This window comes from Ceratotherium simum, chromosome 2, assembly GCF_057802395.1.
Source record: "Ceratotherium simum simum isolate JZ-2026a chromosome 2, ASM5780239v1, whole genome shotgun sequence".
Classification (NCBI taxonomy): Eukaryota; Metazoa; Chordata; class Mammalia; order Perissodactyla; family Rhinocerotidae; genus Ceratotherium; species Ceratotherium simum.
The window spans coordinates 46,857,446-46,864,766 of NC_141901.1; the positions used below are offsets into that span (position 1 = coordinate 46,857,446).

At 51.0% G+C, this 7,321-nt stretch overlaps 1 non-coding gene across 1 annotated transcript; it reads left to right on the top strand.

The window, feature by feature from the left end:
- The first annotated feature begins 3,126 nt into the window (after positions 1-3,126).
- Positions 3,127-3,198, top strand: TRNAE-UUC (transfer RNA glutamic acid (anticodon UUC)). Its single transcript has one exon. It is a non-coding gene; the product is annotated as a tRNA-Glu (tRNA).
- Positions 3,199-7,321: the final 4,123 nt, after the last annotated feature.

A 7,321-nucleotide genomic window follows, 5' to 3' on the forward strand; every position in this document is an offset into this window, starting at 1 on the left:
TCAAACAACTGGAAGAACTAGACAATAACCTGCATAAATTATGATAATGGTGACTACAGGACCCTCAATCCTGCTGACTCAGCTAGGGGAAACAACCAATGTGTGATTCTTCAGCCTGATGACATCGACATTGGTAACTGAGAGTAACATTAAACCGGTGGAGCAGGCTGAGAACAAGACCAAAAGGGGAAAATTGTTAAAATCAACCAGAAATCGAGATCAGACTTGAAAATTTCCTGAGCAGACAAACCAGTTTAGACATACAAACAAGTTAATTTAGATTATTTTGCAAAACAAGTGGAACTTAACTAGGGCCACTTCTTGTTAATGCCTCTGAAAATCATAAATGAAACTTAAACTGACCCCCAAAATTGATATAAGGTAATCACTTTTAACCAACTCTGTAAGTAGTAAAATGCTTGTGTTATAACCAGTCACTGTGAAGAATGAACAGCCACTGCCTCCTCACGGTGTGAGCTGCTTTATAACGGTATACCTCTGAGCCTCATTCCATATTCGGTTTGAGTGCTCCCAGTTCCCAAACTGTCTTTTTGTGCACAATAAACTTTTACTAATTACTATTTCAGTGACCCAGTGGTTTTACTTCTGCTAGTTCTGAACTTTTGGCAGTGCCTTAACATTTTCATCCGCCAGATTGGGCAAACCAGAGAACTCCACTTCATACTGTTTTTGTCATAGAGTCCCACCGAGGGTCCCCAACTTGCTACACTGATCTTCCAGTGCCATGTTGCAAATCCGAGGCTGAGGGAGAGCTGACTTTTTCTGCTTATGAAAGAAGAGGAGGAAGAGGCAGAGATACAGAGAGGGGAAAAATAGGCTGGAACCAGAAAACCGATTTTAGCATCTGGCACTGGATGTCATATTTTAGAGAAAGAGAAGACACTGATGAGCGTGTCCAGGGAAGAGGAACTTCAGTGGAAACAGCGGACACTTAAGGCCATTCTATGACCTTTTCCATTTGTTTATGTATAATTCTTCTTCCCCCTCTTTGTAGAAAAGACACAGATGAGCTTGATATGTTTGTTGTGGGTTTTTGGAATGCCCACTTAAATAAAAATGCCTACCGTGTTTCAAATATTCATCCAGGAACCTACTAGACTTCTCTTAGATTCCACCAGCTGTGCATTAAGAGTAGAATGGGCCCAACGTGGGGACTCTACCTGGAAAAGTGCCATTAAAATTAAGGGGGTGAGAGAGGAATGTGACGCTCTCAACACTAGTTGCTTTCCTTACTGCAGAGGTTTTTGCACATGCTTCACGCTGGATGGATCCTTTCTTCAAATGAGAGCAATTGGGAAAATAAAAAAGTACTCAGTTGCATCCACAGAAATCTTGGGTAGGGAAGTTCAAGTACTAGGAGCGAGTGGGCGGACTGGGGATTGCCTCCTCACCGGTACCGGGCTATAGTCGTCCGCTTTGACTACTTTGGCAAGCTGGAGACGGGACTCCACTCACCGTCAGCAGTCACGGGGGACCGCGGTTCCGGAGGAGGTCGGCTTCTCGCAACTGTAAATCCCGAAACCTCGTAGGATTTTTCTTCTCTTCCCTTTAGTCCCTCCTCCGCCTACGCAATAAGAGAGGCTCCACCGCCTTTCTCTCAGGTCAGCACCCTTTCTGGCTCCCTCTACAGAACTGAAGTGGGCACCTGGTTTCCCCTAGGTGTCCCTCCGGGCCTGGTCGTCTCCCAGGGCGTAAGCCCCGGCGGGCGGGACCGGGGGTGGGGGGGCGGGGCGGGGAGCCCGGAAAGCTGCGTGTGGGGGTGGAGGACGGGCACCGCGGGTGGGGCGCCACAATCAAACCTCATTCTTCCCGGTGGAACCGCGCACCTGCTCCTCGGGGATGCCGGGAGAAGCCAAATAAAGTGACCCCTAAAGCTTCTCTGCAGGCTGAACCGAAAGAGGTGTGAAGTTCCAGAAGGGGCAAGAGGAACCTCACGGAGCGGAACCAGCCCTCTGCCTGCCCGGCCCTCGTAGACAGGCTCAAAAGAGGCTGATTTCGTTGGACAGAACCAAAGAAAAGGCCTACCGACAGAAACCCCGCGATCTCGAAATGGAAGTCTCAATTCCTAACGTCCAATTGAGCCAGGGCCGAGAGTTGAATCGGCCCCTGCACCCTGATCAAGAGAGTCGTCTGCACTCTCTTGTTCCTGATCTGATCTCCTGGTCTCCTGATCAGAGACCAGGAACAGGAGCGACTGTGCACATCGCTGGTTCTCACCCCAGGGCGATTTGGGCCCCCGGTCCCGAGCCCCCAGCCCCCTAGTGTGACACTAGGCCTTGTCTGGAGATTTTTGATGGCCACGCTTGGGGGCAGGAGAGACGGAGGGTTTTCCCCTGCCATCTAATTATCAAACCAGGGATGTCACTAAACATCCTGCAGTCCACGGGGGGAGCCCTCCCGCACAAAAAATGATCCGACCCTACTTATCAACACTGCCGAGGTTGAGAGAACCCGGTGTAGATCGACGTCCCACACCTGACAGACGAGAAAACGCGAATTCCTGACTGATTGGATGTGGGGTCTGAGGGAAACTCCTGCGACGGAGAGAACGCCTAGTTTTTTGGCCTGAGCGTATGGAAGGGCCGAGCTGGCATCAACTAAGGTGGGAAAACTGCGGGTGCAGCAGGTTGCAGCGGGAAGATCCGGAATGCAGCTGAGGGCCGTCTTGAAAGGAGACTTGCTCGAAAGCGTTTTCCCTCCAGTCGTCTGTCTCCCTCCCTGCATCCACCTGAGTCCTTTCGGAGGCCGGAGATGCCGGGGTCTCGGTGCTCGGCCCCTTCTCACCCTGGGCGCCTGCCCTCCCACCTCCTCCCCGCCAACCTCGTCCACTCCCCGGCTCTGGCGACCTTCCCTCGGGTCTCCAGAGGCAGTTCTGAGGTGCCGCCTGGACGAGGCAGCTCGCTCCGGGACTGGTGGACCTGGCGGCCTCGGGGGCGCCCGGTGCGTCGCCCATGAGCTCCTTTTTTGGAGAAAACAGAGAGGGAATGGCTTTACGAAAGAATTTCTGGTAAAACGGGTGACCCCTCCCAGAGGCCCAAGGCCTCCCCGAGCGCAGATAAAAATGTCACTCGTCAGAAGTGAGGAAAAGAAGCGAAAGCGTTCAGTTCCCTGGTGGTCTAGTGGCTAGGATTCGGCGCTTTCACCGCCGCGGCCCGGGTTCGATTCCCGGCCAGGGAATCATTTTGCGCCATCTGTCTTCTGTCCCCACGCACGAATCTTCCTCTCAACTGCTGACGTGTGGTGCCCTGAGCTCCTCGCATCGAGTCTTCCACTCCCACCGAGGAGCTAGCTCTGGGAAGGGAGGCAATGGCGGGCCGCTTCTCAGGGCACACCGCTCTCGCTCATCTCCACGTCAGCCGCCCGCAGCAGCGGCTTCACAGGGCTGCTAAGCAACCTGCTCAGGTTTACACAGCCTGCAGAGGGTCAAATCCCCGCGGGGCTGCACCTGAGCCCGCGCTCCTTGCTGCCCCAGCGACGCGGATCAGGCTGAGTTCTCTGTAACGGAGACGAGGCCGAGCCGAGCCGGGCTGTTGGTTCGGACCCCGCAAATGGGCCGGTTGCCTGAGCCTCCCCAACCCAGTTCGCAGGTAAAACGCTTACAAGGCCTTCGGAAAGAGGTGGCTGGAGGCGATACCCACGAGGGTTGTGGGGAAGGCGAGGGCTGTCCCGTTTGTAGATCAAACGGTGGAGGGAGCTGGTATTCACTCACCCAACAAAGGCAGCACGTGAAGTATGCACAAAAGGGAAAACTGTCGCTGCTGCCGTAAGCAGAACGCAGGGGTCAAAATCGGCGCCAGAATGTCAAAACAATGGTACCACAGTCAAATCCCACAATTTCTACAACGGCTGTTGCATTTAAACTGTGTAGACTCCACCAGACACTGCGCACGTTCTCCCTTTTCCCTTCCACACTCGCTCCGAAAGCCTATTGGGATAAATGTCGTGTCCAGTGTAAGGCAAAAGGAGAGCGAGAGCCTGGCGGTGATGTGGACCCAGCTACAGAGGCAGCAGGTGGAGCTTGGAGTATGGAGATGACACAGCGTAGCGGCTGCCGGTAGGTCGGTGGGTCAGTCGGTCTGGAGCTGCTGCTGAAGGCAGTCAGTCTAGTGGGCCCCGAGCATGGATTCTCTGTGTGTGTGGCGTGGGGGACATCACTTGAATTCCTCTGCAGAGAGCGGTTTGGAGGAACAGCGGGGGGGGGGGGGGGACACACGACCCTGAAGGAACGCTGGAGAGATAATGCGCTGCACTGTGCTTGCGGGGCATGAGCTCCTACTTACCTGGCAGGGGAGATACCTTGATTGCCATTGGTGGGTTACTCAGGGTGAGGCTTCTCCATTGACCCCTGCACTTTCCCCACACGTGGGAAACTCGACTCCAGAATTTGTGTTAGTGGGGAACTGTGCTCACGCTCTCCCCTCACATGCCCTAGCTCACCACAGACTTGAGTGTTGTTTCCAACTCTCCTTGGGACATGGAGAACGCCTGAATGGTACTCCTACTGAGCCTCACCAAGCCTCACTGAGATCTTTGTCTTTACATGTCAAGTTTGGTTCTTGGCAGAAAGTCCTGGCTCTCCATGTCTGCGCACCATTGCCGCCACGGAGTGGGGCTCTTTGCTCTCCAGGCCAAGTGGTGTAGGGCAGGGAAGATCCTTCAGGCTCATTCCCATGGGTTGAGAAGGCATCTCCACAGTCTCTTTGGGGACAGGATGGAAGGAGGCACCCCTTCCTGGAACAAGGAGGACCGAGGCCTGGCTTCTCATGGAAGCTCCTGGGCCCAGCACACCCTCTCCCTGCCTGGACTAGCCAGCCACTTCTCATCTCTCATCCGGCTTCTCCTCTCCCTCCTTCTCTTCCACCCCAGGTAGGTTCTCAGGGACAGTGAGGCCCCCCAGCCCACAAAAATGACCGGCCCGCCTCTCAAGTGCTTGGGGAGGTAGTTGGATCCATGTTCTCGAGCAACAGGAGGAGAGAGAACCCACGGCGGTAGAGGCAACCGGTTCCCCAGCTGGTCCTCTTCCCTCAGCCCATTGAGGGGCCTGGCTCAAGGGCCTGGAATCCTTGCTCCTCCACGAGGGGCCTGTGTTGCACGAGGCCCATGTTGCTGGCCAAGCTGGCTTCTCTCTCATTGCTCCTCAGGGACCAGCAGCAATATCCTGTGGGGTTTGCTCTTAGAAGAGACACCTGGGAAATGCTCCAGCAGAAGCTCGAACTCTGCTCACTGGACCACTTCGGAGCGACGCTTCTGTCAGTCCATCCTTCCCTTGAAGGGCCTTGGAGAGAGGAGAAATGATCTAAGATGTACTCTTCAGCACCTCATTTGAGGCAAGAAGAAAGAGGGTGCGTCTTCCCAGAAGGCGGCCTGAACGTCTGTGGTGGCAGAAAGGCTTGTGGAGCAAGAGCGCCCTCTCTCTGCCAGGGTTATCCAGCTGCTTTGGACATCTCACTTGGCTGAGGTCTCCTCCTCCTCCTTCTCATCCTCCTCCTGGTCTTCTTTCTGGTGTCCCTTGAGTGCCTATCTTCCTCTTGCACCTCAGAACCTCTCACTTTCCACCACAGATTACACATTTCCATGGGTTGTGCTGAACTTCAAATAAGGAAATGTATGTAAGGTGTCACAAATGCTCAATAATTGTGATTTATTATTTTTATCAGTAATGTCATCTGAATCATCAGATTGTCTAACTCTTTTTTAACAATTGCACTTTCTTGTCTGAATATATTAATACACATTTAAACATTACACAATCTTTGAGTAATAAATTGGTTGGGCTATTTTATTATTAAAAATAGTACTGCAAGAGAATATTCTGTACTGCAGAGATATATTACACATATATTCTTGGCAATTCTGTGGGATAAATACTGTCCTCTTATCCATCCTGTAGCCAACCTATCAATGTTAAATACCTTTAACAAAATTTTGCCAACAATCAAACCCTCGAGGGCAAATTTCCTTAGCTTGTTACCATCTCAGTTCAAAGATTCTGGACAATTGGCACAATATCCTGGATTAGCTGAAACTGAGACATTTTTTTTCTCTCTATTCTATTTTCTTTGTCTGTTTTCTTCTGTTCTTAGGTCACAACTTCCTAATAAAATGGTTGGCAACACAATGTAAGTACATCACTGTTGCTTGGGAAATGTTAGTGCTTCCATTGTTCACATGCTGATCTACCCAATATTGTGCTTGGAGCCAGGGAAGAAGAGATCTGCTTTGTGCCCCACTCTGGCCCTCTTCTGGCAATGCCTTCTTCCATTAGGCAAGGATTATGCGGAGCCAAGAGAACAATCCCACATGAAGCCCATGTCCTCCCTCCCCCATAGGCCTGTCCATTGTACAAAGAATCCCAGAACCCCTTACCCAAGTGTCTTTTAGCCCATGTGTAAGGTTTCTGGATCTTTCTTCCTTGCATTATCAAACTGAGGGGAAAATGTACCCTTTTTTTGTACTCAGACCTAGGGCTTGTGGGCAGTGTGGCATCAAGAGGCTGCTTTTCAGAGCGATCTAGTGGATAAAGCATGGATATGTTGGAGGTGCAGAACACAACCTGGTTCCAGCAGGCCAGAGGGCAAGCTTAAAGAGATGTTCTCTCCATGCTTCATTTCTCTGGTGTGTCACTCCAAGAAGTCCAGGAATTCTAAATTCATCCTTGCCATCCAAATGATTATAAAGGTACCGTTTTCAAAGTAAGAGAATACAATCTATTTCAATTTAAGAGGTTTTTTTCCCCTAAGCTTGATTGGTAGCTTTAAAAATATAGACTAAAGGTATATGGGAACCTTGCCACTAATATTTGCATGTGCCAGTGCAAAAAACAAAAACAGAGGCATCAAAGCTTCTTACACTCTGAGGTAGATTGTGAAGATCACTTATTTCATCATCTGTTCAGGATCCTTGAATACCAGGAACACAGATGCTGAGTTTTAGTCCCAAGCTAACTTGCGAAGTCTTATAGGAGATCCTCACCACATTAAGGTGGGACCCCAAAGTCCTAAGCCCTCAGGGGTAAGGGTGATCTGATCTAGTCCTGCCCCTTCAAATCCCAGGACTCTTTGGAGATGGCAACTTGGCAATACAAACAGTATAAGGAAACGGAAAGTTTAAAAAGTCCATGAGAAATTGTGGCCACAGACATGACCTCTAGTGGATTTAGCCTTGAGTACACATAGCCTGAGTAGTCTGGGAAACCTTAAGACACTAACTTAGTGTAGTGTTCCCCAAATGGTAACGAACCCCAAGAGCCTGTCAGAGGAGAGTATGTTCATCCTAGGGCTGTAGAGGTGCCCACAAATAA